At 39.6% G+C, this 25,073-nt stretch overlaps 1 protein-coding gene and 1 long non-coding RNA gene across 6 annotated transcripts in view; both read right to left on the reverse strand.

Moving 5' to 3' along the window:
- Window positions 1-25,073, reverse strand: part of LOC111602868 (potassium voltage-gated channel protein Shaker) — a 152,139-nt gene that overhangs the window by 51,861 nt on the left and 75,205 nt on the right. The window lies entirely within an intron of this gene.
- Window positions 72-21,951, reverse strand: LOC115483076. Its single transcript, XR_003944227.1, has 2 exons — window positions 21,557-21,951; window positions 72-112 (listed from the first exon to the last, which is right to left on the reverse strand). It is a non-coding gene; the product is annotated as an uncharacterized LOC115483076 (long non-coding RNA).

Consider the following 25,073-nt stretch of genomic DNA (forward strand, 5'->3'; position numbering starts at 1 on the left):
TGTTGTTGTTGTGGCTGTTGCTGCGGCTATTGTTGTTGTTAGAGTCGTTGTTGTTGCTGTTGCCATCTTTCTGCATTTCACTTAATCACATTTGATAATTCGCGACTTGCAACTGCAACATATGTGGCATAAATTTGCTGCTGCTGCTGCTACACTTGCCCCACACTTCCCACTGGCCCTCACCAACAATTGCTGTTGGAGGCTGGCGCCAGGCAGTCGACTTTCGTTTTCTCTTTTCTTTGGACTTTGCTGATTTACGCTTTGTTTTCGTTTTCGGCTGCAGCCGCAAAACACAAAAAGTGGCATGCAACATGACAGACTCGAGCCTTGAGTGTTGCCACTGTGGCTGCCACAACGGCTGCCACAGTGGTTGCTGCTGTTTGCCACATCAGTTTTTCGTTGTCTGCAAGAATCGCTGCATACCTCGCGGCGCCGCAGCGGCAAAACTTTTCTTTTGCCCGCGTTTGCTGCGCAGAAATCAATTAGCAGCCAGCCACCCCTCCCCCCTCAGGCCCATTTTGACAGGCCCGAAGCTTTTCCCTTCAGCCCTTTCGACCACAATTGGCGCACATTTATGGCCCGATTATGTGGCAAGACCCTTGAAATTACGTAAACTTCAAAATGCGTTACGTAAAAAGACGGTCGTAAATAGCGAGCGTCGTAGCATTAACATGTTAATCTCCATGTTAATGTGCATGTTAATGACGCAACTGCGCATGTTGCTGTTACAGCAACAACAGTTGCTGCCGCTGCTGCTGCTGCTAATTGCAATAATTTTAAGCATATCGAAGCAATTTCCATACCAATCGAAAGCCGCAAGCAAATCAAATCGAATCGCTTTCCAAGGTAAACACACACACGCACACACGCACACACGCACACACATCGCTTTCAACAGGGCAAACAGAGCAAACAACACTCAGTGGAAGACTTGGAAATGAATATGAAATGAACACACATTATCTCAATCTCTCGCATTGAATCAGTGGCAATTTATGTTCGATTACATAGAAATAAAGAAAGAGAGAGAGAGAGGGGTAGAGAGAGAGTTAGAGTGAGATAGAGAGAGAGGAGAGCTGCTGACAGTGTATCAACTTGATAAAAGAGCTGCTGAAAATTACAAAGCAATTGCATAGGACTCTGCTGCAAGAACTTAGATACAAGATACGTTGCAAGTGAGAAGCCGTTGCAAGTGCGCGTGTATAAGATAAGTGGCATGTTGCAAGCATGCAATATACATTACGTCTCCATTTCAGACTCGCCTGAGTCAACGTCACGCACAGAGCGCCCTAAGGCGGGCCAAGCTTACTTTAAAATAAACATGGCTGAGAGATGGGCGCGTAATATAAGTGGATATCGGAATGGAATGAAGGCAAATATCAATCAAATGGCAATGGTAATTTAACATGGATGCGTCAAGCTGCAAGGCCTGTAAATATTTGCCAATTTGTAAAATCCAGCGATCCATGTGAGTTCAGAGAGAGATAGACTAAGGAAAACTCATCACATCTCATGTGAGCTTGATGCTATTTAAGAGTCAGATTGACGAGACTTAACAGTTATCCAGGTGTCAGCTTAGATGCGTCTGAATAAACTGCTTGTTCTACAGGCAAAAGCGTTAAGGAAGAGCCCAGGGGTACATGATTATTGGGAGATTCAGGAGAAGACCAAAAAATCTCTCGGAAGATTAGATTGTCAGCCAAGCAGCCCAGCTAGCAGTCCAGTTCAGGCAGCACAAAGGACAAGGCTCAGGCAACAGCTCCCTCAGGACCTACCTGAACGTGTCTTAACCCAAAATCAATTAGCCCCTTAAGATTTTGTAGTTACACGCTGCATCTCCTTGCAATCCTTGGGCTTGTAATACTTTGGTTACTACCAAACTGACTTGGCTAAGATGCAAATGCCAAACTATTTATTTGTTTAGCAATTAATTCAATTTATATTTGTATTTTAAATATATTCCCTTGACAATTATTTGGGCAGAATCTTTATTCTTTACTTCGCAGCGACAACAAATCAGAGCTGAATGGCGTTCGCTCATGTGGCACTGCGAGTGACAACGTATAACGCAGCCGGGCAGCGTTTAATGGACCACAGGCTGAAGCTGGGGGCAGCTATTGAGCCTGCTAAGGAGGGGGATCCATGGCTGTTGGGGCGGGTGGTCAGCAGCTGGCACTTGTCGTTGGTTTTGCTGGCGCAATGAAAATTGCTTCCGTGTCGAAATTGAGTTAACAATGCTCGACTGGCTGCTCGTCAGGTTGCCGTGTGGCAAGTGGCTGGTGGCATGTGCCAAGTGCCAAGTGAAAATCGTATATGTGAGTGTGTTTGTGTGAGTGTGAGCTGCAGGTGGAACTGCTCCCATTTGGCATGTCGCGCGCCATTCTATTGATTTATGCGCCTCCACACATCACGTATACGACAAGTTGTGCTGCTGCTATTGCTGTTGGTGTTTTCGTTGTGGTTGTTGCGCTGTTGCACTAATCTGACTATTAAGTGCATGGCTTACAATGCAATGCCAAACACTTGCATCAGCGTCGACGTAAGCGTATTAGCCTGCAAACCGATTTCCACCCAGTTTCAAGTGCAAGTCCAAGCACCCGCCCAGGGTTATTTGCTGGGTATAGGAAAACAGGGGGGCCCATAGGCCCACCCAAGGTCAGGGTCAGTGGTAAGCCTAAACTGAAAGAGAAACAGAGGCAGGGACAGAAAAACAGAGAGAGAGAGAGAGAGGGGAAAGCACGCCAATGGGCAGTCCATTAGAGGCGGTCACTACATTAGCCTATGCGAGTGTGTGTGCGTGACTGTGTGTGTGTGTTTGTGTGTGCGTGGCTGTTCTGGCATGTGCGTATTAGTCTGTGCGTGTGTGGTGCATTAGTGATGGATCCCCTTCATCCCGTCTTAATATCTTCGTGTCTGCTTCTTTGCTAATCGATATTTATCGATAACTTGAGCAAGTTACACCATAATTAAATGAAAGATAATACGAGTCCTGAGATTACCAAGACTTATCTCTGCGATAGTAATAATATGTTTGTGTCTGTCTTTCTGCCTATCGATATTTATCGATAACTTTAAAAATCAACGCTATAATTTTATGAAAGATTTCTAACTCTTATTTGGCGATAGTAATGGGTACCTTCTTCCCCTAATATCTTTATGCCTTGATATTTATGTCTATCGATACTTATGTCTATCGATATTTATGTCTATCGATATTTATCGATAACTTTACCAATCAACCCTATAATTTTATGAAAGATCATACAAGTTTCTAGATTTCAAAATCATATGTGCATTAGCAATGGTTTCCCTTCATCCCCTATTTCTGTCTTTGCGTCGTTCGATACTTATCGATTGCTATTACAATTTACACTGCTTTAAAGCCCAATCATACATGTTTCACAGTCTCGAATTCTTATATGTCGATTAGCAATATGTATTTTAAGCGAATTTCTAATTTTGATATTAATCGATATTTTTGTTCAGCTAAATTAACTCAGCAGCCATTCTCTGTCGCAAAATCTGTGAATATTTATCGATTCAGAAAAAACGCTTCTACAATAACAAGACATTGAGTTCATAACATTAACACGTAATCGATAATTAATCGATAATTAGTGTTTTCCACATTTTATTGGCATCTCTGAGACGACTTTCACGATGATGCCATCCCCAGTGGACCGAGTGCATCATGCAATGCTCATCAACATTATCATTAACATTAATATGCGGCGGTTATCGCTGCTGCCGCTGCATCTCAACTGGTGCGGCTCGTTATTAAATTAGAATCAACTAAATTAAATGAGAGTGTGCACACGTGTGTGTGGTTGGGTGTGCATGTGTGTAAGTGTTCAAGCAGAAAATAAGCGTCGAAGCGCATCGAGGCAAGCAATGAGTAGGCACCTCCCACCCACCGAGCACCACCCACCACCTCCCACCCATCGAGCACCGCCTGACCTGCGCCCCCTCAACTGCCAAAGCTTTTAATTGAGCTCTGCGCTAATTTGAAACCAACGACGCGGCTCTCATTGGCCAAAAGTGCGAGCGAGAAAGAGAGAGACAGAGAAGGAGAAAGGCAGAGAGCGAGAGGGAACGGGTGTGTATAGCTGCTGCTGTAAGAGTTTTACGAGTGGGCGTATGGCTGGCCACATAATGCGTATTTAATGCGCTTTAAGCGGCCAGCCCTTCCAACAGGTAAAAAGCCAATCCCCAAAAAGAAAAAGTAAAGTTAGCTGTTAAAAGGGACATAAAGACGTAATGACAATGACTGAAAGAGGTGGAGACAGCAAGAGAGAGAGAGAGAGCTAGGAGAGAGAGAAAGATCAAGGCAGCTGCCATAAAGTAATTAATGTTTATGAATCATAAATCTGTCAAACGCTTAAACAAATGTGAGTTGCAAGCAACAGCAACAGCAACAGCAACAGCAACAGCAACAATTTGTATTTCTCATCGAATAATAATTAAAAGTTCAATGAAAATTTATTTGCTTTACCGCCTCATTCCACAGAGTTCTAGCTATTTTTAGCTAGCCTTGCGGTATTTTTATTAATGGTGCGCATATTTATATAAACATGCATGTATATAAATATAAATATATATATATATATACATATATATATATATATATATATATATTTATATATATGCAAAACAGGATAAATTGAATTTGCTTTTGAAATGGAAAATTGATTTGTGTTTAGCGTTTTAAAGCTTTAACATTTATGTGAAATAGTCTTTGAGTTTTCCTTAATGGGAAACTGTTGCAAAATTATTTTATAACTTTTTTATGTTAGGCTTCAACAGGCCAGGCCTAGCCCACTTCAGTTCAATAGGAATTTTGTGTTGACTGCCTGCCAGAACACACTAAGGAGAGAACACTCAAGGAGCTGTTTCTCGCATCTCTTATTAGTTTCCGACTTGCCTTTGAGATTTTCATTTAGTAAATTTCCCACTTTTATACAATTTTCTAATAAAATTTCATTGCATATTGTTTGGAGTCAAGTTGTTAGAGGTTAGGCTAAGCCAACTCTACTGACATTATATAGTCGTTTGTTTTCAGTTTTCCTTTGAGATTTTACTCTATAAAATTCCTCATTACAACATAATTTTCCAACAATATTTCATTGTATAGTATTTCGAGCTAAGTTCTAGGCAAGGCTATGCAGACTTCAGTTAGCCAGGATATTTTACGGCTAATTGCATTCACTCAACCGTAACTAACCGTCAATTTAGTGCGCATTCTGCGGAGCAGTCGAGAGTAGCAGCATCTCTGTCATCAGCTCTGCTTAGGTTTCAATGGCAGCATTATGAAGAATAGACGCAAGCTTGTATAGTTGAAGCACCTAATATATTCATTAGCATTGCACAGAACTTTAGCTCTCTGTGCAGCAACTAAAAATAGCGCTGAAAAATTGTCAAGCTGACAGCAAAAAACAAAGAAAAATCCTTTGAAATTCGCCGAAAGCAGCGTAATGATCCCAAAGGATATTCCCGTCTCGCGCTGAGCTTTCCCGCTGAGCCGCTGTGATTATTCGTGTAATTTATGCTGTGACAACGCGGCGTCTCTGTCCAACAGAATCTTTATCTCTCTCTCTCTCTCTCTCCCTCTCGGTATTCTAATATGCAGCGCATTTTCCGCATTTTCCGCGAAACGCTTTGAAACAACAAACAAAACATGTGCATAATTTATACGCATTATAAAAGGACCGCACAGAAACAGTTGCTCTATGTTTACATAGTATATTTGGGTGTGTGTGTGTGTGTGTGTGTGTGTGTGCGCGCGTGACGTAGCGAAGAGCCCAATCTGCCGCTTAAATATAGCCCATGGCATTGCCTTCACTGACCCCGATCCCCCAACCCGAATCCCCAATCTCCCCAAGGTGCCATAAAGAACTTTGTGAGCTTCGCTTTAGCTATGCACAAATTTATTGTTCTATTGCAAAGAGCTGGTCGTCATTATTTATAAACCTGACTTCTGGACTGTGGGCTGGGAGCAGGCAGTCTCTGTCTCTGTTCAGATCAGCCACTGTACCAAGGGGGCGTGGTCGTGGCCGTGGCTGTTGCCAACGCTGCCATCGCTGATTGATGGACGAGAATTTTTTGATGGCGGCCAAAAATTGCAGCAGCGAATCGCGAAATATTAACACAACTTTGCGCTTAACGCTAAGCTATGGTTGCTTCCTACTCTGGTTTTAGATCAATAAGTAGAGACCTATTGATTTGTCAGCATAAACTCGCTCTTAACCAGGCATATAGGTCGAGTGGCTATCAAATGCTCTACGGCTTGAGTGTCGCAGTCGAAACACTTCAGCAGTAGTTCGTAGTTTTGTTCGTTAGTGAAGAGTTAATGCCATAATCAAATCTGTAAGACTTCAAGAGTTTCACAGAGAGAGAGAGAGAGAGAGAGAGAGAGAGAGAGAGAGAGAGAGAGAGAGACAGGGAGATGGGCACACTTTAAGAGCCCTTGCTCTTGTCTGTATCAAAGTTGTTTGCTTTGCTTAGCCAACAGAGTTTTGGCCAGTTGCAGTTTCATTAAAGACCCAACAGTTTCAGAGTCATTGTGTGAGTCCTAGCTTAAGGCAAATCACTTATTTAAAGAGCCAGCTGAAGAGGAAAGAAGACCACCGCTTAAGCTGTACAGCAAGACAGTTGAAAAGCCTTGAGGCTAGAAATCTTCGATTCGAAAATTACATAAAAAAAGACACAGAAATTACTCACTAGTTCTCATATTTGTGAACCTTACTGTTTCGGAGGCATAGACCTAGAGCATAAGCTGAGAGCTTATAGCCAAGGGCATCGTAGTGTAAGACTCTCAAATAGAGCATGTCGCCCAGAACAACTGGAAACAATTTGTGTTATTCCTTTCTTTTCCATATATCTGCCTTCTCTTTGGGCCCCAGCCTTCTTGGCTCCTCTCTCTATCGCTGTTTCTATCTCATTTACAAATATATAGGAATACAACAAATTTATCGATTAGTAGCAGTCAGAGAAAGGGCACGACAGCAAATTGGAATTGACAGACAAACGCCAACAAATATCACAGCTGGGTAAATGTGTGCGTGTTCGCCTCACTCTTCCTCTCTCTCTCTCTCTCTCTCTCTCTTTCTCTGTGTGTGTCTGCAGGTAAACTTCAACATACCACGCTAGCTATGGCCCCCTCCCACCACTAAACTGAGTAAACAAACCAAAACGCTGAAAGGAAGTAAAAAAAGTCATTGGAAAATTTTTGCGCCAGCGTTTATGACATTCAATTTATGGCTAAGTATGTGTGTGTGTGTGTGGCTGTGTGTGTGAGTGCGCTGCCTGCACTGCATAAACTATTTAGCAAATATGCATGCAACTACCACGCCCACCGGGGGCAGACAGAGCTGATTTTTTATGGCTGAAATTCTTTGCATTTCAACTTTGAGGCAGGCAACAAAATTGTTGGTATTGCAGCCACTGCCGCTGTTGCTGCGAGCAGCGTGGCATGCCACTGATATGTGCACAAGCATAAACATCAGCTAACACCCAAACATGCCACATATCGATATTTTGTTAGCTCGTCCAACCGCCAGCTTACGTGTGCCAGCAAGTAAAGCGGAAGCTAAGCAGCTCTGTTATGCAACTGCTAAGCGCATAAGTCAACAGCTTTTGCTACAGAATTATCGCCTTAACAGCATCGCACTAACATTCGACGCCTGCTTAACATTTATGCACTGCTGTTGTCCGATTCTGATCTGATTATGTCTATAGTTGTGGACTCGAACTGAAGGTGCTAAGTGAACTCAGTTCGTGGCTCAAAGTCTTACTAAATCCTCACTTGTTGGATCGAACTTATACTAGGGTAAGCCAAACTTGAAGATAATACCTAAAATACCTAACATATAATGACAAAAGTACAATCTTTTTGCTTTTACTATGACACCATCTGCACTTCTGAATACACAACAAAATTTTCTGCAATTTCTGTAAGTTTTCCACATAAGTTTTCATTTTATTATTGCTTTCACAGCCTTTTCCTGGCCTTTGCTCTTTTAGTGCAGTCAAATTTGCTGCTGCAAGAGATAGATTTCAACTTGCTTATATTTGATATGTGGAGCAAGTGGTTATTTCAATTATTTATTAGCTGGATTTCTAGACAAGGAAAATGCTTGAATGCGGCCTCAATGCCTGGCTCAATAATGAAAACAATTTGGTTGCTCGCTCGTAAAGCTAGGTCGTTTTTGGGTTTGTGTTGTGAATTCCTTAAAGTTAATGTCAGTTAGTTGAACGATTTTCACTTAAGGAGTTCGCATGTGGCATGTGGTGTGTGGTGTGTGGTGTGTGTGTGACTCAAGCAAAAATACACGTGGTGCACACGGCGTATGCGCAATTACGGCAAAAACATTTAGTTCGAGGAAACACAGGACTGCAGCTGGGACAAACGAATGCAGTTGCTGGCAATTAAAATAGTTGAACACAAATTGGGATTACAAGACAAAGATAAGAGAGAGAGAGAGAGAGAGAGAGAGGGAGTTGAAAACACAAATTAAATTGAATATGTGCATTTGCATATTTATTGCATAAAAAACACATTTGCTAATGGGAATATCAAACATAAATAACAAGCACACAAAATGTAATCAAAAATTGTAAGAGATAGAGCGAAAGAGAGAGAGAGAGAGAGAGAGAGCACCAGAGAGCTGAAGTTGCAATCAACACGAATGCATATTTAAAGCGCCTTTTGTCAGCTATTCGAATAGTTCAAAAGCTTCGAATATTTGTATGTATATATATAAATATATGGGCAGAGACATAGGCATAGGGCGAGGCAGTGAGCTATTCGATTCGAGCCACTGAATAAATAATCATAAGGATAATTAGCCCACGACTCTCGAATAATTGACAAATCAATGGCCAAATCAACTTCAATGGGGCACATCATTCCAAGCGAACGAGCAGGGCGAGAGGTATACATTAGCGCCATAGCTCAATAGCTAGCTGAAGACTGAAGGCGAGGGTCGACCCAGGATTTAGCGAAGCAAAACGGCCAACACAGACTGATGAGAAACTGGCATCAAGTAAAATATATTTAGGACTTAAGCTGCTTCAGAGCTGTTTATCGATTGCTGTATCGATATCTGGGAATATATTTAGCTATGAAATGTTATCTCTATGTGAAAGTGAGCGCATATTCTGTCTATTAATTTATTTGGCATAGCTCTATAGCTTATTTGTGCTCAGCTCTATCGATAACAAACTATCGTTATTTTATGATATACATATATACATCATATATCGATCTGGTTTATCAGTATCGATAGTTGAAATGTTCTCAGCACAATCGCCTGCTTTGCCGATAGCTGTTTATATTGCTGAAACTATCGTCTTATTGCAACATTTCTTCAAACTATCGTTGCTATGTTGCTTCACTATATCGATAGCTGTATTGATATTACTAATATCGATGCATTCGATTTATTACAATACCAGAGCATTTATATTTAGCTTCAGCATGTTCTGTATATCGATACTACTATCGATGAGCTGAAGTTAAGTTAAAAGTATTTGCTTCTTTTATCGATCTACGTTGGTAATAAAGTTGACTCTTTTAATATATTTACATATATTATTCTGTTTTCAATTAAATATATAAAAATGCTGTTAAGTCCCCGATTAGTTTATGGCTTATTAAATATAGAAGTGCGCTAGCTGCTTGGTCCACCCTCGCATAATTAATGTGCGCATTATTCATTTGAGTTGTGAAGAGTTTCTGGAATTCGCTTACGGCCTGTCAAGCTGCCAGTTTGCACATGCTTAAAAAGGGACAGGGACTGCGCTGGGGATTGGAGTTTGGTCATGCGGTTGGGGTTTTCGAATAAGTTTTTCCGATTTTTTATTTCTTTTTTATGCTCTCAGTGCTGCGAAGCATTTGACCAACTTCCGTTGGCCTCCGTTTTCTGCAGTGCCCTAAAATGAGGAAATTGCAAAAAGCCAGGACACACACGCACGCTGAAAGAGCGAGGGAGAGCGACAACGAGAGAGAGAGAGAGACAGGGCGAGGAGAGACTCATATATCCGGAACCAATTTTTGCAACAACAATGTAAGAAGTCTTGTTTCTGACTGTAAGATGCCCTAGAAAAATGGGGCCAAACTTCCAAATGAACTTAAAAGAGGAAGTTTGATTGAGACAAGCAACGAGCTAACAAATCTAAACTCTTTAAACAGTTCAAAAAGAGCTGAAAGCAATTCGGCTTGCGAAAGAGTGAAACCGATTTCAGCCAGCCCTTCCATAGCTATGTAAAAGTCCTCGCTCCAGCTCAGCTTAGAAGTTCTAAGCCCATGTCCTAATATATGCACTAACATAGTTAATCATAGTCGCAAAAATTAGTTAATATTCCAGTTTCCATGCGCCACAAAACTAATTGCTTTTATTTAGTTGTCAAAGCTAATAATGCCAAAAAAAGAAGGCAAATTATAACTTTTTGGTTTTTACCCAAAAAAGAGTTAGTTTTGCACGTTAACAAAAAGTCTTTTTTTTCTAGATATTTGTGTTTTTTCGTAGGTTTCCCATGGCTTTGGCTGGCCGCACACCATTTTCAACTAATGGTCTCTGGCCAAGTATGGGCGCACACTCACTGTGTGTGTGTGTGTGCGGGTCAAAGTGAGATTGAAATTCATAAAAGTGCAAAGGTTACAAAGTTGCTGTTGGCTTCAGTTGTTGTTGTTGTTGTTGTTGTTGTTGCCACCACTGCTGCTGCTGCTGCTGTTGTTGTTGCGGTGGCCACGCACGCAACTTTCGGTTATTACTTTTGTTGCTATTGCTGTAGCTGTGGCAGTCGTTTTTTGTTTTGCGGCTTGCCACGTGGTCTGCTGGGTGGGCACAGATAATTGGCACACACACACACACACACACTCTCACCTACACACACACACCCAGGCACTGGTCATGCCTCACTGCGTCCAAATAGAAATAGGCAAATAAGACTAGCACGAATGTTGCCTAAGTTGATCGAGATAGCAGTCGACCAGATACCCTGCATTGAGCGTATAGCTGCCATTACAATGTTTATTGCAGCATATACATATGTATGTATATAAATCTATATATATGTGTAGATATATATATGTAGATATGAGTATGAATCGAAATGTGATCAAAAGGCTAAAGTGCTTGGGCAATAGTCTCTGAGCTCTAACGAGTTAGCCATAGCTGCCGCTCAGCTAATTTATATGCTTTATATACATTAAGTTTGCTATCTACATTTATACAAGACCCAAATACCCACTTTCATTGGGTACATCCAATAAAAACAGATAATTTAAAGAGGAAAATATATATTTTGTTGCTGCGTTGTCGTTGTTGGTCACCTCTGTTGCTGTTGCTGTTGCTGTTATTGTTGTCAGGCTTTACAATTAATTTACGACAATTTAAATTTAAGTGCATATTTTATAACGGTATAACAACGGCAACAGCAACAGCGAGCGCCAACTGCAATTACGTCGCCGGCCCCAAAAAGTATGCAGCATTTTTTTGTTAAACTTGCTTCCCCTTTCCAAATTGTTTTGCATTCCCACGGCAAATTGCACACAAATGTAACTGTGTGTGTGTGTGTGTTGTGTATGTTTGTATACTTCTAACTTTACATAGTTGCTGCTGCTGCCTGGCTGCTATTATTTTGTGTGTTATTTTTGGCTTGCTTAATGCCATTAAAACTTTTTGTCTAACAGCAACTGCAACAGCAACAGTAACATGAGTCTTGCTGCTGGCACCCTCGGCTGGCGGATGAGCCATGTTGCCTGAACAGAAAACGAGGCAAAAACCTGCTAACAATGTTGCTTGTTATTAACATTTATAGTTTCGTGTCGACTCCAGTCTGGCTGTGTGCTTAAAAATTTGTAAACTGTCTGCTGAAGTGACAGCAGGAGTGAGTGAGAGAGCGAGTGAGCGAGCGTGTGGTTGGCTAACGTCTGAACGTGACATTCACAGTTCGATTTGCGTTCTTGTTGCACGTTGCACGCTGCACATGTCTTTCTTCTGCAATTCTAGCCAGCCAGTTGGCCAGCTAAGCGACCAGCATTTAATTAAGCTAAGTGCATGCCTCCAAAAATCAATGAGCCCAAACAATAGGCAGCTCCAAGCCACCACCTACGCTGGCCTGGCCGAGCCAAAACAGCTAAACCAAGCTGACCTAACTAAGCGCCTGCTTAATAGAACTCAACTCGTGTAAACAATATGCTACACACACGCGCGCGCGCGCACACACAGAGAGAAAAAGGCAGTTGAAGCTGCTGCTGCAACACCTAAAAGCCGCAAAAGCCACAAACATGATATGCCCCGGGCCCCGGGCCCCGTGCCCCGTGCACCGCGCCACGTGCCACGTGCCCTGTGCTCAGCTCAAAAGCTTTTAAAAACTGTTTATTCAACTATAGAAATCTAGCTAATAAAATCCTTAAAGTACATATTATAGCTGAATATAATGTGTGGGTGCGGGATGGGGAGAGTGGGAGAGAGAGAGATGGAGAGAGTGCGCGCTGCATAATTGGCGCTGGCAGCAATGGGAAAAGTTTGTTACAAATTTCATTCTAGTTCGAGCTGTGCGAGATGCAAAGTCCTAAGAAATAATTTTTTTAACCTTTTGGCAACTGAAAAGATTTTCACATTTATTTATTTATACTTTGTATTATTATTTGTTTTGTTTCTATATATTTGTTTGGTTTTGTTGCCTTTTCCTTATGGCATTCATTGAGTAGTCTAAAGAACGCCGAAGCTCAACAATTTCATTTTTATCGCAGTAAAACATTTCAGAATGTTGCAGTCGGGCGCCATCGACTGCATTATACTCTTGCACGGCTCAAAAACAGTTAACGCAATCAGTTAATTAAATCTCAAGGCTGTTTGCCACGCCCTTAAGATGCATATATACATGCATATATATAGGATTAGGTCAACAGCAATTTAGTCGTTAAATTTTGCGTTTGTAGCTGGAAAACAGAAAATGCACAAAACCAATACACTCTACTTAGTTCGTAAACGAGCATCAAAATAGTTTCTTAACTGCTTTGCGAGCTACTTGCTTCAACTAACTATTGTTTTAATCTTTTATCTAGTAGCTTTTAACTATGATAAATGCATAAGTTATTTGTAAACTATTTCCCAACTTCTGTTCTGATCTATGAAGAGTTTTCCCTCTTGATTCCCTCTTGAACTTTTCCCAATTTCTTCTACACTTTTGCTCACTTTCTTTCATTAGTTTTATCTTCAATTCAGTTTCTATTTTTCCTCGTCCAGTGATGTTTTTGTCTTCAATTTTCTTTCCACTTTTTTCTTCAGCTTGAACCATTCTTTCAGTTTTTCCTTTAGTTGCTTTTATAACTTCGTTCATCGTTTGCTTTTTTCAGTATCTGATTTTAGTCTTTTTCCATCTTTCTGTTTGGTTTCAACAAATCCTTCAGCATTGCTCAGTTTTTCATTAGTTTCTTCTACAGTTTCAGTTTCTTTTCGGGCTTTTTCTTTGGTTTCTACTGTAATATGTTCGGGTTTCAGTGTTCAGTCTTTACTTTTCTATTCTTTATATTGCATTTTATTTTCTTCACTTGCTCCTCATTCTTTTTTAGCTTCCCTTCAGTTTCTAGTTTAATTTCTTGATTCTCATTTAATTTGCTTTCAACTCTCTATATTGATCTCCTTCTTCAGTCTTCTTCCCAGCCTTCTGTTACATTCTTCTGCTTAGTTTCTTTTTTCTTCAGTTTTTCCTCAAGTTTCGTCCGTCTCAGCCTCTTTTGCGGCTTCCTTTTCCATTTTGCGTAATTCTTTCTTAATATGAAGTCGATTTCAGTTTCTTTTCGAAATTCTTCTGCATTTTATATACAATTTCTTGACTATTTTGGTTAGGTTTTCTACCTCATTAGGCGTTTCTGTAGCTAGACTCAATTGTTCTCTGCATAGGCAATTGAGCAAATATTGCGCAAATATATGAATAAATATTTCACTCTTGGCCATTTGCTTTTGTTACCCGCTTGAAATTGAATTCCAATTTGTTGTTGGGGCAGCCGCAAATGCGATTTAAGTTTATTCAATTGGCAAATTATTGTGAATGCATTTGCTTAATTTATAATTATTCAAATTAGTTTTGCAATTATCTGTGAATATCTGCAAACAAATGTTAATTGGCTATGCTAATATAATTATTACAGGGTATCAAGCAAACCGATGATGATAAGTGAACGAATGCGGACCGGACTCTCTGCAGTATATATGACATTGATATACCAGCCACAACATTCACTGGCCACATTTCTATGGGAGGTGTGTGCAGCAAAGCCTGCTTTACAGGGTATCTGCTTATGCAGCTTCAAATCTGTTGATCTGTAGTTTAAAGACTCTGCTTCGAGTGCTGTTTGCTGTCGCTGTTGTTGCACCTGCCTCACCAACAGCGCCGCAGGCGGCACAGCGTAATTTTTTTATGGCCAAGCACACACACAGAGCTCTGTTTTGGCATTGGTATATTTTATGTTAATTTTTATTGCTCGCTGCTTGCTGATTTTTATTATTCTTGTTGTTGATGTTGATGTTGTTGTTGCTGCTGTAGTTGCCATTTGAATTAATTTAATTTGTTTTTGGTCTTATTTCGGCTGCTTCTTCTTCGCTCCCTCATTTTTTTGGTTTAATTTGTTATTTTTTGTTGGTTGTTTATTTACTTTTGCTTAATTAGACGCGGCGCTTGTTGTTATTAAATTTCTTTCTCCCTCTCTCTCGCTCTCTTAAACATCAAAAAATCCAATTTCTCTCAGACACTCATACTCATATAAATACAATTATAGACAATCCGCCTAAATACACGCAAAGCTGTTCATTGTCCTTTTTTTACCTCAGGCGAAATCCTCTTTTGGCTCTTTTTGGGTCCGGATTTGAAGTTTGGGGCCGGTTTCCCCTTTCCATATGAGCCCCTTCTTGCAGCAAGCATTTCAGTTGGTGAGCTGCAAAATGCGATTCCGAATTTGCGAGTGCTTCAAAATCAATATTCTAGCCTTTGTTTATTCTGCCTCTTCTTCTGCTGCCTCTTCTTCGTCGCGTCTTCGTAGGCTTTCTCGTATTTTTGAAATTCAAATGAGTATCGACAGGTTCTATTCTTGTTCTCTTGTTTGCCTTATTTAAGCCCCATTCCATCTGTCAGCAAAAGCTTGAAAACATAGCAAAAATTTATGCAGTCTTGAAGCACGGCATTGAGAACAAGTTCCGGAACTAGTTTTTTTCTGCTTTTTGACTGTAAGCCAGCAACAGTTCAATTCTGTATTTTCAATTTCAATTTCAATTTTGTATTTTTTTTTATTATTATGAACTAGTATTTGAACTAGTTCATTCAGCAAATGTGCTCATCGATTTTTTTAAGAATTAGTTTTTGAACTAGTTTAATTTAATAATTCTTATTAGTGAAGTCGAGATATTTGAACTGGCTCACTTTTTGAACTAGTTCATTTCGTAGCAATTCATTTAGTATTAGAAACATTAGAGTAAGCCCCCCTGTTAGGTGCTCATTTGGGCATCATAAACGAACCAATTACGAATCACGTTTTGAACCAGCTCAAAAATAAATATTAGCTAGTCAAAGCGCTGTTATTTCGATAAAGCTTGCTGCGCTAAATGGGTTGGAATGGATTGTGGTTCGACTCGCTGTGGTTCCGTGGCCAGCTGCCACGCCCCCAGCCATTCAGTGTGGCTGTTCCCCCAGTCCCATTCAGCCTGAATGCCTGCATAATTAAAAGCGATTCCTCGACTTCAATTGATTGACCTGCGGCTAATGCAGCAGCTGCTGTACAGCTTGCCCCAGCTCCATGGCTTCATGCCACAAAAGCGCCTGCGAAGGGGTGCTTAGCGGGGCTGGGGTGGTGTGTGTTGGAGCGGCAGTAGGCGAGCAGCTGGCTGCAAGGCACAGCTGCGACGCGCAATCGAAACATCAAATTCAATCGCAGCGCAGCAAATCGCAACCAAATCGAATTTCTATTTAAGCAATAATAAAATGTCTCAACAAATCGCTCACTAAGCCACGCCCCTTGCTCTGGAATATGCCTTAACACACACACATAGATACATGTACTGAACTTGTTGCGAGATTTGAAGGCGACCGACTTTTCGCTTTAGCAATTTTTATTGCTTTTCCTTTTATATTCTCATTTTGGGTTTGCACGGATTTGAATAGGGCTTGCCCCAAAATCTGCCCCCTGCCAACGAGTCCCGGCGACGATTTTCTTTTGAAGTCAACTACTGAGCCAAGGTGGCACCACTGCGGGCCATGGCGCGAAAGGGGCACTAGATATGCTGCTCCTGCTGTGCAAGAATAATGTGAACAAGTGGATGAAAATGTTTGACACGGATAGAGCAAAGTGCAGTCAGAGTTATCTCTCTAGCAGCTAGCTGCCTGCCTGCCTGCGTGCCTGTCTGCCTGTCTGTCTGTCTCGGTGTGTGTGCGTTGATGTGGTGTATTGTGTTGTGTCGTGTGTATGCCGTGCTGTGGCCTGTCTTGTCGCTGCTTCCGTTTCCGCAGCAGATTTTGCAGCTGCTTGGCCTTTGGCGCAAAATTTGGAAATGATTTGCAATGACGTCATCGTTGCATGCAGCATGCAGCGTGCAGCATGTGTTGTGTGCCATGTGGCACGACAGAAGCAGTCGCCAAAAAAATAGAAGCATGCTTCAGCCACAGCATCAACCAACTCTTGCATAAATGTTTATGTTTATATAACAATGCCGAGGAGACAGAGCCGAAAGCAACTATGCTAGGCCCACGGTGCGTATGCTTGACCTTCAAATTGGCGGCCCGATCAATAAGTTCTTGTATTTGCTTCTTCATTTCGCAATTGTTTGCGTTGTTTTTTCTTTCATATATATTGTGTTTTTTTCTTTCCACTGCTTGTTGAGTCGTAAAAAGAATTACGCAAAGGCCAAGTGAAAAAATGGGACGCAAATAAAACAAGAGAAATGCAAAAACAGAGCTGGGCATGGCCAAGGTGTGTGCGTGTGTGTGTGTGATGTGTTTGTTTCATATTAAAATCACGCAGCGCACGTGAAGCTTACACACACACAAAGACAGCTCTGTGGGTCACGGCATATTAAAAAAATAAAATAGAAACAAAAACCAAACCAAACCAAAATAAAAAAAAAAAAAAATAAAAACAAAAAACTCGTCGCAGTGCGTAACTTTTGGCCATGCCTTAAGCTGCTGCCTCTACACATCACACACACGCACATGCACACACCGCCTCTACTCTGTGAGCTGCCAAAAAATATGTGCCACAAAAAGGTTTTGGCCAGCAAATAATTTGTAGCGCCCAGTCAGCAGTTGAAATGAAGAACAGAGTAGACAAATGCAAAGTTAATGGCCAAGCAGAGAGAGACAGAGAGAGAGAGAGAGAGTGAAAGAGACAGGGAGGGAGATTGAAGGAGAGAGCGAGATAGACAAGGACTACAGGCATATTGGAGCATAGTTCCCAAAGCAAAACTTTTCAAGTTAAGTCAAATTCTAATATGCTACAAATATGCTCAGCACAGCCGCAGCTTAACATTCGCTGAATGAGAGCACAAATGGGGCATGCCCGACTGAGTAGCTACCCTACCACATAGCATATGCAATTGCAATTAATCAAACTCAGCGAAGGCCATAAATAAAGACTGTTAGCAGTCATTTACATTAGGAAAAATGTTTGCAGAGTTGCCAAGTTAGCCGAAAATATATAGATGCATACAACTACCAATACAAAGACAGTTTCAGCGTTGTCGTCGTTTTTTTTTTCACGAAATATTGAACAATTTTGTTATGAGCCCATGCTCAGACATGTTATACGTGCTTAGAGTTGCCACAGTGCGTAATTTATTAAGAAGTTTGCCACAAGACCTTTTAAAGTGAACACTTTTGGGCTACAATTACCAAAACAGGCAACATTTAATCAGAGTATTAATTAAGATTCAAAGTGGGTAGGGTTGCCACATAGTTATGAAATATGATGTATGATTAATTTTATTAAAAGCGTAAGCATTTCTGTAAATTTAGGAATGTTGATCAGAAAAGATTGGCAAAGCATGAGAGTTGCCACACTTAAAAAAGATAAGAAAGAAATATTTTTTAGACGTTTAACCTGTACTTTCTGAATAACGTTTTAGAATAGGAAATACGTTTTTTTTAAAGTGTGGCAACTCTAGAAGAGCTACGCAATTTAAAAAAAAAAAAACAAATAGCTTTGGTTTCAAACTAGCTAAAAACATTGTAATGCTCCTAAATATTATTAAATTTGAGCTATAAAATTTCTGAGTAGAGTTGCCACCCTACAACTGCAACAAAATAGATAGCATATCAAAGTCAACACTGTCAAGAGCTGTGCAATATATTTCGACTATGTACAAAGTGGATGAAATTACTTAACTTAATTATACTATCAACATTAAAGTTAGAAAGCCCAATTAGTAAGGTTATGCTGAGTGATAAGCATTTAGTTTGATGGAGGGGCCATTGGATTCTGTTTCTTCTGTGAATTGTTTAACATTCTCTGCTACTGGCACAGCTCTAGGCAATGGATTTTCATAATAAAATATACACGAGCCACGTAATTGAACCCGCAGTAAACAAAAGACGCGCCACAAAGCTCCATAGCGATGCCAATACAAAGCATTCAAATTGATAATAAATTACAAATTCATTTGAAGACAATGCAAAATCAAACAAAACGCCCGGGAGATGCTGCAAATGCGCTAATTTCAATTTTAAATAACTTAAAAATAATAATAAAACAGCAAAAAATATCGCAAAAAGAGTGAAGAAAACTGTACAAAGAGGAAAATCAATTTCGAATTTAAATCAACTGAAAACAAAAAACAAAAAACAAAAAAGGAAAAACAAGCAAAATAGCAGCAGGAAAATTCAAATTCAAATTGTTAATGGAGTTGCCGTAGCGCAAAAATTTCGAGTGGCTTTAGGCCTACTTTCATGGGGCATTCATTAGCAGCGCCACGCACCACCTAGACCAGCCAGCCCCACCCAACGCAACCCATCCTTCCGCAACAGCAAAAAAAGAGGCGAAAATGTGCGTGCGAATCGTTCGCAGTTCTTCAACTGCCCCTCAACAAAGCGCGAATTGTTATGGGTTTTTTTTGATTTGTTGCTGATGTTGTTGCTGTTGTTGTTGTTGTTGTTGTTGTTGTTGTTGTTCGGTTGCATGTTGAAAGTTCAATCAAAGTTAAGAAGCGTTGCTTAAGCCAAGGCTAAGCAAGCGACGCCGTCACGCCAGCTTTTAGCTTCAACCTGGCAAATAGCACATGAAAAGTGCTCAATCTATATAACAAATATATATATATATATATACGTACACATAAATGTGTATGCATGTATGTATGTATTTCCAAATTAAAACGCCACCTGGCGCAGAGAGTAACTTCTTTATATATATATATTAAAACTTAACTTTAACGACCTGCGACCTGCTCAGTTAACAAAGATTCGCTTTTATTATCTGAATTTCATTATTTTTAATTCCAAAATGTTGTTTAACTACTTTGTTTAAATAGTGCAAATTGAAAATATATATACATAGGTTTTTAGATTTAAGAAACGTTGACAACTATTTGAATTAAGACTTAATCTGTGTCAAAGTATTTTAATTGCGATAATTTTATTTTAAATGAACAAAATTTAAATTATAAAACAGTTTTTTAAGATTTCTGCATTTCTTGAACTTTGTTAGTGTTTTAAGTTTTGTCATTTAATTGCATTAAGTAAGAAAACTTAATAATTAGGCAAATTTAGTGTTACGTTTGTTTGATATTTTTCTTCAGTTTTATATATATTATTACCGATAGAAAATGACTCATTTAAATGTTGAATAAAATTTTTCCTTTTACTTTTTAACTGTATATTCTATATATTTTTTATTGATAAAAAGTTTTGTTCATTTATAAAAAATTTAATAATGAAGAAAATTTGTATTCAATTTTTTCTTAAATTTTCTTTTTAATTTTATATATTACATATTAACTTTTCTCATTATTAAAAAGTTTTCATTATCAATAAAAAAAACACATAAATAAATAAATTTATATATTTTATTTTTTGAAATCATTTTTTTTTACTTTTCAATGTTATTATTGATAAAAAAATCTGATTATTTTTTTTTTTTGCTTGGTTTCTTATTTATTCAATTTTAAATATATGATATGTATTTTTTAAATTATATTATTATGCATTGACACAGATGTCAAATGTATTCAATTTAAATAGTCGTCAACAAAAAACAATACTTGAATCAAATATGCTTCAAATAAAATTCGTTTTATGTTTTTTGCTTTCGCGCGGCGTTTTCTGTTATTGAATTCAAACTGAATTAAATTAATAAACAAAATATACAATTTTTTCTTGTTTATTAATGAAAAGGGTGAAAGTGTAATTTATATATTTTGTAATTGAAAACGAAGTTCAATAAAAAGTTAAATGCGAAAAGAATCGAATTTAAAACGTTAAAATGTTGATAGCGCCATCTGGCGCCAGGTGGCGCCGTAGGCTTAGCTTTGACTTAGTTTTTAGATCGATTTGAAGCAAATATGTTTTTATATATACAATACTTTGTGCTCTTTTTCTTTTCTGATAAAAATATTTAATTTGGGTCAACTGCTGGTGACGCCGTCAACGGGTCGTATGCGCAACATTTGTATTTTATTATTCATATACATACATCTATATATATATAAAATAAATAAATATAAATACATATATATGTGTGTGCAAATTTATATTATTGACTCTATTGAAGTTTGCGAAATGCTTTTGCGATTTTTTACTTGATTTATGGCATTTTTTCTTTTATTCATTTGAATTCAAGTAAATCGAGAATGATGTAGATATATTTATATATATGTATGTATAAGTCTATTTGTATGGCAATTTCATTTATACTTCATTTGAAGCTAAGCCCTGGGGCTTATGTAACCCAAAACAAAAATAGAAACAGAAACAGAAATTGAAATTGAAATTGAAATAGAAATAGAAAAATAAATTCAAGTCAGAGGCTAACTTCAGCTTCAGCTTCGATGCCTGCTGCGAATGCGAGCCATGGAAATTAACTTGGCTAAAATATTCATTAAGTGCGCTTCCAGCAGCTGAGCCAGTTGCAAGAGGCAGCAAAGTTGCACGTTGACTTAAGGGGCAGGGGCAGGGGCAGGGGCAGGGGCAGGGGCAGGGGCAGGGAGTGAGGACGGGCTGTTGGGCGCCTTTAGTCTAGGCAAATTATGCTGCGCGCTGCACGCCCAATGCTCATTGCCCGTTGCCCGTTGCACGTTGCACGTTGCACGTTGCTCGTTGCACGTTGCATTAATTAACGTAAATAAACAAATGACAGAGCAAAAGTGAGAGAGCAAATGGGTTGTGAGGGAGACACTGTAACGGAGCCGAAGAAGCAGCTTCGCAAGCGCTGCTGCAAGTCTCAAGACTTTTATTAGCTTGTAGCATGTGGCATGCAGCAGTTGCAGTTAAATTTCTGCTCTTTCTTCGTCTTCCTCCTTTTTGTTGCTTTTGTTTGGGAGTTGCAAGCAAAAGTTTTGAGCGACGCTTTAAGCACCTTTCTCAAGCTGCAGTTCACGTTGACACGCATAACAACAACGTCAAAAAAAATTAGAAAAAAAAACACACACAAACACACGCGCGCACGCACGCGAGCGGGAAACGGAATGTTGCACGCGTCTGCCGGGCCCCGAGGCGGGTAACTGCACGAGGCACAAGAAGCAACTTGAAAAAAAAAAGTCGAAAGCAACAAACAAATGGCTGACTAACTGATTGATTGATTGATTGATTGACTGATTGACTGATTGACTGATAGACTGATAGACCGTCTTTTGATTTAGCTAGTGATCGACTGACTCCAACCGACTCGACTACTGCCTAGCTCGGCGTAACGTAAACGACAAGAGCCGCCGCGTGCGCTACGTGAAACGCGGTACGTTGCGACGACGTGACTGCGACTGCGACGACTGAGCGCTGCAAATGGAGTCGGTGGCAGAGCCACAGTCACAGCTATAGCTACAGCTACAGCCACAGCCGCTGTTGGCACAGCCAATGCCCCAGCACGCTGAGCTGAGCCGAGCCGAGTCGAGCCGGGCAGCCGCAGCCGCAGCCAGCCGAGCCCCAAAATACAACCGAAGACCCAGTCGACACATTGGCGGAACCGCCCCACGAACGGCCGAGTCACCGCTCGTTGGCCGAGTCGCAGCTCAAGCACGTGCGATTTGCTGCAATGTGCTGCTCGGCAGACGCCGTGCTGCTGCCGCCACACAGCTGCACTCTGCGTGTTGCGTGCCGGGCAGGTGCCTGCCACTGCCACAGCCGCAGCAACAACAACGAGCCACTGCCAAAAGCAAAGGCAAATAGTTTTAGTGCCACTTGGCACGAACAAGTAAAAGAACACCGAAAAAAATAAAGTTAAAACAACAACAGCAGCAGCTACAAAACTTGCCTAGAACTCGGACTAGAACTCGCACTCGGACTTAAGCAAAGGCTGGCAAAAAGTAAAAGAAAAAAAACATATTTAAACGAAGCACTGACTGAACATGCCTGAGCACAAGTGGAGAGCTGCTGTCGGGGAGGGGCTTGCCTTCTGGTGAGGCTAAAAGCCCTGGCAAACGGCTCCGGCTTAACTGACCAAAAGAACGCGGTCGCAACTCCAATGAAAGTGGAAGCAGCAGCGGCCAGAGGCGGGCGGGTCGAGAGGGATTAACGGGCAAACAGGCGACACGCCGACCAGCGCCGGTCAACGCGCGCAGTGAAGCGTGCGGCACGAACAACAATAATAAAAACAACAATAATAGGCACTAACACACACACACACGCACACACACAGGTGTAGGCCAAAAGCCGAAAGTAGGTGAAAAGTGTAAATGAAAAGAGAAACAGACGACAAAAGCGAAAATCGAATTCAAAAAAGTCAAAGGGCTATTTGAGTGTGTGCTCTGCATGTGTGTGCGTGTGTGAGTGTGCGTGTGAGCCAGGTTAAAAGCGTACACACACACACACATGCACTCACACTCCGCCAGCTATCTGTATTATTTATGTGTTGCTTTAAAAAGCCGCCGGGCGCCGTGGCCATTTTTTTTTGGCCTTTGGCACGCGGCGTATGATTAATATAATGCAACTACAACTCACTGTAAGCGCCACCTCACTTACACGCTCTCTTCTGCTCTCTCGCTCTCTCAGTCTATGTCAATGTGAGCGTGTGTGCGTGCGTGTGTGTGCGTGTGTGTGCGCGAGTGTGTGCGTGTGCGTGTGCTGCGCTTTGTGTCACGTGTGCACTTGAACGCGCCAAGCTGAAAGCCACTGGCGCCGCAAAGGCCGCACACAAATGCCAATAGCAACAGCGGCAACAACAGCAACACTAACAACAACAACACTCACAATTGCATTTGCAGCACGCCTACGCGGCGTATGTGTAATGCAATTATTAATAAGCATATGCGCAAATGCATTTACAAGCCTTCCTTCTATCGGTCTATATATATATATATATATATGTGTATGTTTTTGTGTCTGTGTGTGTGTGTGAGTGTGTGTGTCAGAGCTTTTGTTACTTCTGGGGCCAACAGCTAAAGCTTTTTATTGAACACATTCGCAAGCTTTCGCCGAGCTTGCACAGCGACACAGGACGCAAACCTCGGAATTGAGCTTTAGAGCTTCGCTTTTCATTCTGTTCAAATATTAAGCTATCCAAAGCTTTCCAACTAAGCTTGGGTGCTTTTTGAATTCAAGTTGAAGCTAGCAGAAAGCATCAGATATTTTTACAACGTATATCCAAGATATATCTTACGCTTACCCACAATACAAATTATGATATGCTTTACTATTTAAAAGCTTTTGACTAAAACTGAACTTGAATCTAAAAAAAAACTTTATATTTTATATTTTATATTTATATTTTATATTTATATTTTATATTTTATATTTTATATTTTATATTTTATATTTTATATTTATATTTATATTTATATTTTATATTTATATTTATAATTTTATATTTTATATGTTATATTTAATATTTTATATTTTATATTTTATATTTATATTTTATTATTTTATATTTAATAATTTTATATTTTATATTTAATATTTTATAATTTTTATATTTTATATTAATTTATATTTTATATTTTATATTTTATATTTTGAATATTTATATTTTATATTTTAATAGTTATTTATATGTTATATTTATATTTATATTTTATATTTTCTCTTTTCTCTTTCTCTTTTCTCTTTTCTCTTTTCTTTTCTCTTTTCTCTTTTCTCTTTTCTCTTTCTCTATTTCTCTTTTCTCTTTTTCTTTTCGTTCTTTCTCTTTTCTCTTTTCTCTTTCTCTTTTCTCTTTTCTCTTTTCTCTTTTCGCTTTCTTTTCTCTTTCTCTTTCTCTTTTCTCTTTTACTCTTTTCTCTTTTCTCTTTTCTCTTTTCTCTTTTCTCTTTTCTCTTTTCTCTTTTCTCTTTTCTCTTTTCTCTTTTCTCTTTTCTCTTTCTATTTTATATTTTCTCTTTTCTCTTTTCTCGTTTCTCTTTTTCTTTTCTCTTTTCTCTTTCTCTTTTCTCTTTTCTCTTTTCTTCTTTTCTCTTTTACTCTTTTCTCTTCTATATTTTTAATATTTAATTATATTTTATATCTTATATTTTATATTATATATTTTATATTTTATATTTTTATGTATCGTTTGCTAAGAAAGCTTTTGACTATTGAATTTTTATAAACTTTGCTAGAATCTTATCTACATTAAACTAATCTGAAGACGTTATATATATGTATATGTTGATTGTCTGTCTGTATGGTTCTAATTGAAACAATGAAACGAAGAGAGAAAGAGAGGTATTGTGAGAGCCCCTACGTATGCTCATAAAATTGTCTCTCATTCTTTCTTTCTCCCTCCCACTCTCTATATCGCCCACTCTCTCTCGTTCGTGTGTTTACTCTTTAGAGCGAACTGTAGATTAAATTGAGACAGCTGAACAGGAGGTATACATTAATATCAGCGTGAGGCCTTGCTTTCAAATCACAAAACGTAGATACACAGTATTTAAGTTCGTTATTGAGAGAGGAGATAAGGT

The sequence above is a fragment of the Drosophila hydei genome, unplaced genomic scaffold (assembly GCF_003285905.1).
Source record: "Drosophila hydei strain 15085-1641.00,03,60 unplaced genomic scaffold, DhydRS2 tig00000333-arrow-arrow-pilon, whole genome shotgun sequence".
Classification (NCBI taxonomy): Eukaryota; Metazoa; Arthropoda; class Insecta; order Diptera; family Drosophilidae; genus Drosophila; species Drosophila hydei.